This window comes from Notamacropus eugenii, chromosome 4, assembly GCF_028372415.1.
Source record: "Notamacropus eugenii isolate mMacEug1 chromosome 4, mMacEug1.pri_v2, whole genome shotgun sequence".
Classification (NCBI taxonomy): domain Eukaryota; kingdom Metazoa; phylum Chordata; class Mammalia; order Diprotodontia; family Macropodidae; genus Notamacropus; species Notamacropus eugenii.
Genome location: NC_092875.1, coordinates 304,296,352 through 304,308,619, shown reverse-complemented (window position 1 = coordinate 304,308,619; position 12,268 = coordinate 304,296,352).

The following is a 12,268-nucleotide window of genomic DNA, read 5'->3' as shown; positions in this document are numbered from 1 at the left end:
TCTTCTTTAATAAATTGGGGGGAGAGGGAGGAAAAGGAAATAAACAGCTTTTAAAAATCCAAAAATTGAAATAAGACTATAGAGTATGAAATTTTTACTCATTTAATGCAACAAATAATTGAAATCATTTGTTTGCACCTGTTCCCTGGGAAAGAAGTGACAAAATTTCACAAAGATCTTTGAAAGTCACCCTTAGAACTCAGTTGCATAAGTTAACATTATACAAAATTCTGTGACACTTGTGACTAGAGAAAATGTTGTTCAATGATTATTTGATTTTCCATAAAAAGTGAGTTACAACACATGAATCCCCACATGGGCTCACCTAAGGCCTTTATCATGGAAGATGTCTCACACTGAGCATACAGGCTGGATGAGTAGTCTGTTAGTCAACAGTCCTTTATTAAGTATTTAATATGTACAAGATTGTAATAAACCTTAGGGATTAAGAGACAAAAACACTCTTTCTATTTTCAAGGAGCTCACCTTCTAATGAGAAAGACAACATATAAATAATTGTGTATGCACAAGACATTTACAGAGTAGATAGGAAAGCAATCGCAGAGGAAAGACAATGAGGGGAAGAAATCAGAAAGGTGGGTTTGAGTTAAGGCTTGGGGGAAAGTGGAGAAATTAAGAGGTAGAGACAAAGAAGAAGAACATTCCAAGCATCAGATCAATTAGTGCAAAAGCATGAAGGGTAGAGATAGAGGGTCGTGTGTGAGAAATAGCAAATGTTGCTGGATTGTGAAGTGAGTAAAGGAAAAGAATGTAAGAAGAGCAGAATAGAGGAGAAGTCCATGTTATAAAGAGGTTTAAATGCCAAACAGCAGACTTTATATTTGATCCTGGACATAACAGGCAATTAGCCAGGGAAGTTCATTGGGGGTGGAGGTGCAGGAATAGTTAGATCTGTTCTTTAGGAAAATCACCTTGGTGGCTAAGTGGAGAATTGTTTGGGAGTGGTGAGGGGCTTGAGGCAGGGAGACTATTTAGAAGATGATTACAGTTATCCCTTCCACATCATGAGGGTTAGAAACAGGGGGCCCTTGAGATCTAGAAAATCCTCATAAAATGTTTTTGGCTCTTCCTTCATGCCAGAGAAAAAGTCAGAATTTGTTCTGTTTCTTTTATGGGGTGTTTATAGTACCTTCCTGTAAAATTTGGGTTGTTTTCAGTCATAGGCTATATGTAGGTCAATGCTAAGTAAAAGTATTTTTTCTGTGTTGTCTGCCTACCTTTATGTGTCATTTGTGGCTTCAGCAAAACTCCCCCAAAATTCACATTTAATTTCTTATGCCAATTCACAATATATCAAAACCATGACGGGTAAAGTCATGATATAGAAGGGATAACTGTACAATAGTCCAGGTGAGAGGTGATAAGGGATGGTGGTTGTGTGAACAGAGAAAGGGAAATGTATAGTATGTGTGACATTCTATTAAAGGTAGAAAGGAGATCTAACAACAGATTGGATGAGTGTAAGTAAGGGTAAGTAAGGATACTACTGAGATAGTTAGCCTGGGTGATTGAGGGCATGATAGTACCCTTGGCAGTAAGAGGAAAATTGGGCAGAGAGAAGCGAAAGAGTGAGTTTCCAATGATGACATAAGGCTATGACTCCTGAAACACCATGATCCTGAAAGAATTAAAATTATAATTGCACGAGAAAGCAATGGGAAAATTCATAATGAAAGTGAGCAGGCTGCAGCAAGTTCCCAATGTTTACCTGCATGCTTGATGTAGCTTAAAAGACATCGAGGATATGTGTGACCAGAAAAGGTGGGCCAGCTATACAGGGACATTGGTACCCCAAGATACTAACAGAAGAAGAAGGAAAGTACTGGTTCACATTGGATGAATTCTGCATGGAGGATTTAGTGAAAAACCTGAACAAGAATTGCCCAGGATAAGAAGCATGGGAATATTGTGAAAACTCCATAAAAGCTTCAAAGCCTAAAAGCTCCCAGAGTCACTACAATCTGGAATGAATCTGAGTCCTTGAGTGACATCACTTCTTTATTGGTGCAACACTGAGATATTGGCAGCATTTATTTTGTAGCTCCCTGGATTTCTGCCTGACCTAGTTAGACATTTAGCATCACTGGCCTAAATAATTTCATGAAGTATGCCAAAATACTGCAAAGCCAGAACTTACACTGGAAAAAGCAGGAGTGAGGAAACTCAGTTCCCTGGATAAACTGCAGGCCCTGAGGACTCAGGATAAAGATACCTTCTGGGAAATGAAGCATGCACTGGATCCTTGAAGTAGAGTCATCCAATCCCTGGCCTGAATTACCAGATCCTTCTAGTGCCCAAACCAGATATCAGTGGTATTTTTACCCACCTCTTGCTTTCCCCAAACTGATTTGCAGGTGGTGTCTGCTTCCCTGATCCCCACATGCAGCTCCAAATTAGAGGTTTCCACTACATGGGAAGGATCAACTTTCTATAGGACTTTCTCCCTGAAAAAAAGAGAAACAACTTGGACTTAAGAGAGCTGGACCCTTTGTGCACTTAATTGGGAAGGTCTTGACAGACGATTGGAGGTTTATTTAGTAAATCCCTATTCTGGACCTATGCTGTGGGGAATAATTCTAGAGAGATGTCAGGGACTGGGTATTAGGATGTATTATAATAGGGATTCCCTAAAAATGGAAAGAGGGTACAATCTATATTACTCTCAGACTCTTTTGCTTATTTTTGCCACAATCTACTTGCAACTCTTTAGCCGTTTCTGAAATCAGCCATTAGCAACTAATCACAGACTTCATTTTCAGATAAAGTTCTCCAGTACCAAGCAATCTCAACATTTAGGATTCAAACAAGACACTTCCTCTCCTACTAACTCCTAACTAGGGGCCAAAAAAGTGAGTCTGATCTCTTCCCTAATCTCCCACTGCTTTTGATTAAATAGGAAAAACAATACAGTCTATACCTCCTCAGAGACACCTCTCAAGTCCCATCCCATTGCCCTAAATGTCAAAGGAAATCTAACCTGAGAAATATTGGTAACTCCAACCAGATGGCCCCAGACAGACATGTAGCAGGCATATATTTCAGAGACCATTGTTAGTAGTGAGAGAGAATTAGGGATTCTGCCAACCTCTAAACCTATAGTAGGTATAGAAGCTGATAGGGATACACATAAGGCCTGATGGGTGAGAAACTGAGGATGTCAGACTATGAATTTTCCCCTCACTCTACTTGATACTATTTGTGCAACATGGGAGACACTGGCACAGGATTGCTCAGCATAGTGTGCCCACATCAGAAAGGGTGCTGTGCTCTATGAGCAAAGCAGAATTGAGACAGCACAAAGTAAACATAGGATGTGCAAATTTGAAGTATCCACCCCAAAAATTCATACAGATTATCTGTGCCCAACCTGTGGTAGAGCATTCTGAGCTCATATTGGTCTGGTCAGCCACAGTCAGACACACTGAAATTTCACTTTATCATGGTGATGTCATTTTGGTTCTCTTTGAAAACGAAGGACAATTAACCAACCAACCAAGCACAAATATGTTTCTTGGAAAATGAGAGGAGCATGTATTCCTGATCATGGGGCAAGCTCCCATTAAGTCAAAGTTTGGTAAAAACTGTAGCACAAAAGAAAATCCTAGAGTGGAGTCTTTTGCTTGGGATTGTATTAGAGATGGACTCAGACATGGAGTATGGGGTAAAGCCTTTTTCATGAAGGACTAGTGTGGAATGGAGGAAAAGGAAGACCTCTAGGCTATGCCCCTCTGACACCAGTTTTTAAACATGAACTTTAAAATGAAACAGCCTGGGAAAGTGAGGGTGATGACCTCTGTGTGATTATTTCTCTGGAGTTTTGTTTTAGTTTTGTTGACCATTTCTTTTATTTCCCTCTGGCTGAGGGGGGCCCTTGTAGTCCTCCTTTACCCTGCCCCTCACTGCACTGCCATTTCCCCAGGGCAGAGACCTCTATCCCCCAGCTTCCAATTTTGGTGAATTTCTGCGAAATACTAATATTAAACATAAATGGAGAAAAAAATGTTTCCACAATGAAAAAAGGGGAGCCCAAAATGAGGGTCCAATTTTAAAATATTCATGGATATGCCCTTCCTGGTGGGTCATGCAGAACATCTGCAATAATCTCTTCCTGCTGCAAATCTAAAACTTGGAACTCGGTAGAGCAAGTTTCCAGCCATGAGTGAATGAAAGAGTGGTACTATGTGGGGATAGGTTTTCTGGTTACTTTTGGAATCATAACAATGATAGAAGCAGAAACTGAGCTGAAATACAAAAGGATCCTGCCCTTTTTGTGTTCTTTCTTTCCTGACAGCTCTCAAATGAGGAGGAAGAACTACGATGGACCTCCAGGTGAGGAAGAGGCAGCGTTCCCTAAACCTCACCCAGCTGTCATATGTCAGTGAATACATGGCAATTCTGTTTCTTTTGTCCCTTGTGTTCATCCTTTCCTGATCTTAGTGAAATGAGTTTCTGGAGGCAGAAGAGACCAGGTTAGGACCTTGTGATCTATGAAAAGTCAGAGGAACCATCCGAGGTCCAGCAACCAGAGCTGGTAGCAGAGTCTTTTGCTGGTGGCTGTAGTAGTCATATCTAGAGAGGAACTAGCTCTGAGGAGTAACCTGCTCAGCCCAGCCCAGCAAGGAGGAGGACCAGCTAAACAAGGGAACCACTCATTTATCAGCTTCGCCATACCTAGAGGTGACTTTTGTGAGGGCTTGGTACAAGAGAAAATTACTGCCATGGAAGTGAGGGAAGGGAAAAAATAAGCCTTTACATACCACTGCCATATACATACATCTGCCAGGCACTGTCCTAAGCTCTTTTACTAATAGTATTTCATTTCATCCTTACTATAACCCTGTGAGGGAGGTACTATTTTTATATTCATTTTACACTTTAGGAAACTGAGGCAAACAGAGGTTAAGTGACTTGTCCAAGTCACAAAACATATCTGCCTCTGGACTTAAGCTCAAGTATTCCTGACCCAGAGTTAGTCACCCTGGGCCACCCGCTGCCACAGCCAAGATGTGCCTCCCAGGATGTGTGTGGGGCGGGGGGGGGGGGGGGGGGCATTGTTTTGTACCACTTTTATCTTGAACCTAATATCCCCAGGGACGGAGTTATAGAGGGGAGAATACGCCAGATTTGAGGGGGATATTTTTATACTTGGGACATTGCTCTACCTTCTCTGAATATATATCTTTATAAAATCTGGAGGTATCACTCAGATATTAGGACACATGGGATTAGGGTTCACAAGCAATGCCACTAGAATCCCTAACCCTTTAGGTTTATCCCTCAAGTCTGGAGAAGAAGAATAGACAGTTATCCTCTGGAGGACCAAACTGGCCAACAAGAGTAGGAAATGAGGAGAGTGAGCCAGAGGAGGTGCTAGAACCCTTTTGGAGTTTGTCTTAAGCAGGAATTTATTAAGCAATTAGTGGAGAAAATGGGCAAAAAATATCTCTGGATATTTTTTCCCTGCTCCTTACCTTAAATACTAAAATAGTTTTGCAGTTATTGGGGAAATATAGGAAGGGAATGGGGAGAGAGGAGAGAAAAGGCTAAGCCTAAGTAGAATCAATAACTTGCTGGGACAACTTTGTCCTTTGTTCTAAGAGACTTGGCATCTAGGCTTGTAAATCCTCTGAGCCAAGTCTCAGAAGGAGAAAAATAAAGAGAAATTTCTCTTGATCCTTAGGAAGGATCTGCTTTTTCTAAAGTAAATAGTTTAAAAGTGCATTGCGGTGGGGGGACAGGTGTGAACTGGCAGCTTCATTGCCTACTACTGAGAGAGAGAAACAGCTCAGAAGCAAGCAGCAACAGCTTGGCTCAGACCCCAGGAACAGAGCAAGCTCTAGCTCCAGACTGAAACCTGCGGAGGACTAATGGGGTAAGAATCCTAAATCAAAGGAGAGCCCAAAGACTTCTTTAATTCTGAGGCAACAGAGCTTCCCCATTGGTTCATAGGGATTGTTGCTCAATCTTAACCCCAAGCAATGAACTTCAAAAACTAAGATCGGGGGACAGCAATCAGACTTTATCCAGATTTTCTCTTGAATCAGGCCACTTGAAGAGCACTGAAAGCTTGCAGGTCTCCAAGCCTGAGCTGTCCCTGAGATTCTAGAATATTGACACTCCCAAGAAAACAGCAACAGAGTTTGCCCAGACCTTCCCTACAGAAATACACAGATCCTGGCCTTAAGATCAAGTCAGGAAGTAGCCTGCAAGAATGAGCAAACCAAAGAAGAATCTCGCCATAAAAAACTATTATGGTGATAGAAATGCTAAGACACTAACCCAGAAAAAGAGAATGATTTCAAAACATCTCTAAGGCGTGTCTCAAAGAAAAATACAGCTTACACACAAATTTGACTGGAATTCTTGGAAAAGATAAAGTAAGAGTTTTTTTTAAAAAGAGTTTAAAATGTTTTTGTCAATGAAATGAGTGCTAGAAAAAATATCAAAAAGGATATACAATATTTTGATTTTTAAAAGGAATTTACAACTTAGTCAAAGAGGTACAAAATCTTACCCAATCAACAAACTCTCAGAAAATTAGAATGGATCAAATAGAAGATAATGACTGTTAAACAACAAAAAATATTAAGAGAACGTCAGAAGACTGGTGTATGTATAGGGGGTGGAGGGGGGAAGTTAAGATCTCTCATATCAAAAACAATAGACCGGGAAACAAATTTAAGAGAAAAGCAATTTAAGAATCATTGGAATACCTGAATATCAAGACCAAAGAAGAGCCTAGATACCATATTTCGAGAAATCTTCGAATTTTTCAGATCTCTTAGACCCAGGGGGCAAAGTAAAAATAGAAGTAACTTACCAACTGCCTCCTGAAAAAAAAAACCCAAAATGAAAACTCCCAGGAACATGATAGCCAAAGTCTAGAGCTTCCAGGTCACAGGAAAAATTCTGAAAGCTACCAGAAAGAAAGAATTCAAGTCCTGAAGAGTCAATATCACACACAATTCAGTAGCCACTCAAGGAGTGAAGAGCTTGGGGTACCATGTTCTAGAAAACAAATAAAATAGATCAAGAATAATTTACTCAGAAAAACTGAGTATAATTCTGGAAGGGAAAAAATGGACCTTTAATGGCCTCCAAGCATTCCAAATGAAAAGGCTAGAGATGTGTAGAAACTTTGAAGTTCAAAGACATGATTTAAGAGAAATATAAAAAAAGACAAACACAGACAAACAATAATAAGGACTGAACAAGGATGAACTGTTTGCATTCTAATCTGAGGAGATGATACATGTTGGCCCTGTGAGCCCTATCATTATCAGACCTCACAAAGACAGACGAGTAGACAAGGCCTGGAAGTGGTTCTGTTATGTTTTGATTAACTTAAAAGACTAATGGATGAGGGAAAGAGGAATACATGCAGTGAGGAGGGATTGAGAGGAAAAGGCAAGGTAAAGGAAGGTTAAAGAAAATTATCCCACATAATTAGTAAGTAGATATCTATACAAACAAGAAGGAAGGCATGGAGGAGAGTGGCTGACACTTGAAGCTCACTCTCCTCTGAACTCGTCAAAGGAGGGAAGAAGAGATGGGTTAAAAAATAACATTTCACTCAACAGCAAAACAAGAGGGGAAGAGAGGATGAATGAAAGATCTGGCATATTAAGGGAAGGATTAGTCCAGAGCGAAACAAACCCTAAGGATGTATGTGTATGTATGTATATATATATATATACATATATATATATGTCATACATATATATATGTATGTATGTGTATACATACATACTCGCACAACACACACACACATACATACATACATACATACATGCATATATATATATATATATATATATATATATATATATATATATATATATATGGTAGAAAGGTATGAAAATCTGAGGAGGTATCCATAAATTAGAAAAAGGTTGAACAAGGTATGATATATAAACATGATAGAATACTCTTGTGCTATAAGAAATGATAAAAGGAATAGTTTCAGAGAAACTTGGAAAGACTTATATGAACTGATGCAAAGTATGGTGAACAGAACCAGAACAATTTATACAAAGACAACAATATGGTAAATACAAACAGCTTTGAAATAATTAGAAACTGTGATCAGTTTGATGACCAACCATGATTCCAGAAGACTAATGACAAAACATGCTACTCACCTCCTGATAAGAGACATGAAGAACTCAGAACGCAGAAGAAACAAATTTTTTTTTTTGGACATAGGCAATGTGAGAGTTTGTTTTGCTGGATTATGCATGTTTTAACAAGGTTTGTGTTTTTCTTTCTTCCTCAGCTGAGAAGAGGGAAGGATTACAGCGAGAGAAAGAGAAGGCAGATATTTACTGATTGAAAAAAAATTTTTAACTACATAACAGAACCCTAGCAATGGATTTCAATGAAACAGTGTCCCATTGATCTATATAACTTACAGATAGGTTGAGGACTGAACAAGTTAGAGGACATTCCCACACTAAGAAAATCATAGTTCCTCAACGCATTGACATTAGTGTGGTTTTATGTATATGGGGTCCAAGCTCCAGGGTATGGAGGTGTGGAGGCATTTCATCCTTGTTCTTAGAACATTCTTATATTTCAGTGACTCAGTTCATCCTCTACTTATCTTGATCTGGTCTTCTCTGGTTTAGAATTCTTGTGGTCTTCTTAAGACCTTCTGTTCAAGTCTGATAAATCCTGTTTTATCTGTGGCCTCCTTCCCGTCTCTTTTCACATTCTTTGTGAAAACAAACTTTTACCAGTAAAGTCTCAAAAAATACTAGCAAGGTTATTGCAAAAATCATGAAGGTCGAGTCTCCTACCACCTTGGACTTGTGCCAGTTCCTGCTCTGGCCTGTTTAAACCACTTGTCTCAACCCCATCTTCAGCCAGTTTTAATCCCTTTTGCCATCATGACACTTCCCCCCCGTATTTTGTCTAATACGATTAGAAATTAAACATGTTCAATAAACCAGAAACATGTTCTATCTAAGTTAGCATGACTTCTTCAAGTGAGGGGTCAAATTAGGGCTCCTGTAGAAAAGCACGCTTCTATGGAATTGCATGGACCATCAGTAAGGTGCCACAATGGCCACCATAACATTACAGGCACATGAGTTAAAATGTTGGGGCACCATTCCCATTAGTTCCCAGTTAGGAGGGCCTCCATCTGAAGAGTTCACTGATATTAATCCACACAGATCCAAAATATCTCTTAGCTCGTAAAATTTCAAGAACATGCCAAAACGGTGTAAACCAGGTTATACAAAAGAACGAAAAGCAAATTGTTAAAATTAAGCTAATAGATGACTGAGCATGCCATTGGGATCCAGAGGCCTAAGTTTTCACAGAGATTCTGTCCAGGAGGACAGGTCTAGATAAAAGAAAGAACAAGGGAGGAGTTTCCATATCTTTAGACAAATTTCCACCAGAGTCCATCCTTTTTTCCTTCATGAAGGATGTATAAACTGTGGTTTTTCCCCTAATCTCTGTGCAAAAACCATGATTCCTCAATGGGGCATTCTGAACACTTCTCATAAGCATATGATAGTAATTTCTCATTCTTTTACACCACCCAGTTGCCTTTTTTTTTATTCCTATTAGCCCAAGATGTAACCAGTTCTTTAGACCCAGAGTATAGGACTATTTTTTTAAATAACAAAGATGCAATTTTCTAGTCTATTTGGGTATATGACTTAGCCATGATATCCTCCAAGTCTTATTTTGGGTAGTTTTTGGAATGAAGATTCTTGTAACCAGGGAAGGCTGAGGAAATCATTGCATCCTTAGACTATGCCTTCCACTGTAAATCTTCTGTGTTCCCAGAGGCTTCTCTTTAATCTATCTTAATATTAATGCCCTAACTGCCTACGTCCTCATCAACAGAAATACCCTAGCTCAAATACAGATGTACAGAGGATCATTTTGACAACTTACCAGTACTTTGACATTTCAATAAAGACTCATTTTTTTCTTTCTTCCCAGGATACTTAGTACCCAGAGAATATGGACTATAAAAATGCAGTAGTGCTACTGAATAACGGAAAGGAGAAGAGAAAAAGGAAGCAGGAGGGAGTGAAGATCGGAGTAGTACACCATGTCCTGGGGCTTTGGGTGACATTGTGATTCTTCCTCCTCTCCTGCCAAGGTCAGACATTGGGTAATGATATAGACAAGTTGATGCAGTCCCAGGTGCTCTGCTAATGACTTGTTTGAGGTCCTGATGGGATCTGTGTTCATCCTGACCATAGGCAGACTTCTTCACTCCCACACAGAAGCAACCTTTTGGTATAGGATCACAGTAGCTCCACATCATGAAGATTTTAGTGTTCCAGTAGCAAAGAGCAAGTCCTCCCCCCCCAATTCACCTGTATCCCCTGTGTTGAGAATGCCTATAAGATAGTTGCTTAATCAGAAGACCACAGTCATTTGAATATTTAACATAAGGGACAGAGAGGGAAGAGCGCTGACTTTAGGATGGAGATTGCGTCTGATTTCTGTATCTGTTAGTGCCTGATATTACCACACTTTTCTAATTTAAACTGGATTGATTTAGTACATGGTCCAAAAGACTCATTATCAATGGCTATCAATATCCAATATAAAATGTAAACTCCTCCATTTGGCATTTAAGGCTATTACAACCTGGACCTTTCCTACCTTTCTAGCTTTCCTGCACTTAACTCTTCTCCACCCTCTGTATGATCTCACTGCCCAATTTGCTAGTCTTTGTATAATGCTCCATCTCCCAAGTCTAGGTCTTTACGTTGACTGCCCCCTGGTGACTCTCTGCCTCTTAGCTTTCCTGGCCTTCTTCAAGATGGCTCAAATCCCAACTTTTGTAGACCTTTCTGATTCCCACCCAGTTGCTGGTGTTTTCTCCTTTGATATTAGCTTGTAATGTCTCTACTGTACTTGTACTCTTCTCAATATCTTGGATATACCTCATTATTTATACCTTGTCTACCTCATTAAAATGTGAACTCCCTTGGGGAGAGGCTGTTTTTGCCTTCTTTGTAATCAATGCTTAGTTTAGCACTAGATCTTGCATATAACGTGCTTAATAAATGCTTCTTGACTGACTGACTCAGAGTTTCTTGTGGAATGAGAGCTTAGGCAAAGTAGAATATCTTGAATCCTGAGCAGAGTTCTTGGTAAGAGGGGGAAAGGAGAGTGAATGAACCTAAATCCTGAAGTACATACAAAGAAATTTAACATGTTGGAGAACATCAGCATCTTGTCAGTTGTTCAACAAATATTTGTTGACCATGTGGCAGGCACTGTGTCAAGTGCCAGGGATAAAAAGAAAGGCAAAAACACTGTCCTGCCCTCAAAGAATGCATATTCTAGTGGGGGAGAGAACACAGAAATAATTTAGATACAAACAAGATAAATACAGTATCAAAGGAAAGGCATTAGTAGTTGGGGAGACTTAAAAAATATTTTGTTGAAGGTGGAATTTGAGCAAAATCCTAAAGTATGACAGGGAAGCTAAAGAGTGTTAAGAGAAAGTGCATTCTGGGCATCAGTCAGTCAAAGACATGGAGATAGAGTGACATGTTTAAGGAACAGTAACTAGGCCAGTGTAGCTAGATTGAGGAGTGTGGAAGGGAGCAAAGACAGGAGGGTCCCAGATTGTGAAGGACTTTATAGTTGGCCCTGGAAGTGATAGGGAACCAGCCAAAGGAGTTTAATTAATAATAACATCAGCTAACATTTTTACATTACCTTCTATATGTCAGGCACTGTGCTAGTACTTTAAAATATTATTTCATCATTATATCATATCATATCATACTATACTATACTGTACTGTATAATATTATGTTATATTATGCCATATTATGTTATGTTATATCATATCATATCATATTATATCATATTATATTATATTACTAGTAAAATTAGGGAAATCACTTTGGTAATTAAGTGGAGGATGGATTGGAATGGGGAGACATTTGAGGCAGGAAAACCAATTAAAAGACTTTTACATGCCATAGTCTAGGTGAAAAGTGATGAGTGGTAGCTGTGTGAATGAAGAGAAAGAGATACATGAGATGTGCTGCAAAGGTGGTAACAACAAAATCTGACAATAGATTGGTGATGTGAGATGAATACAAGTGGCAAATCACGTATGAGATCATGGTTGCAAGTCTGGGTGAGAGGATTGCAGGGCCCTTGACAGTAAGAAGAAAATTGCGTGGAGGGAAGGGTTTGAGGGGAAAGATAATGAGTGCCCTTTTGGATGGTTTGAATTTGAGATGCCTGCAGA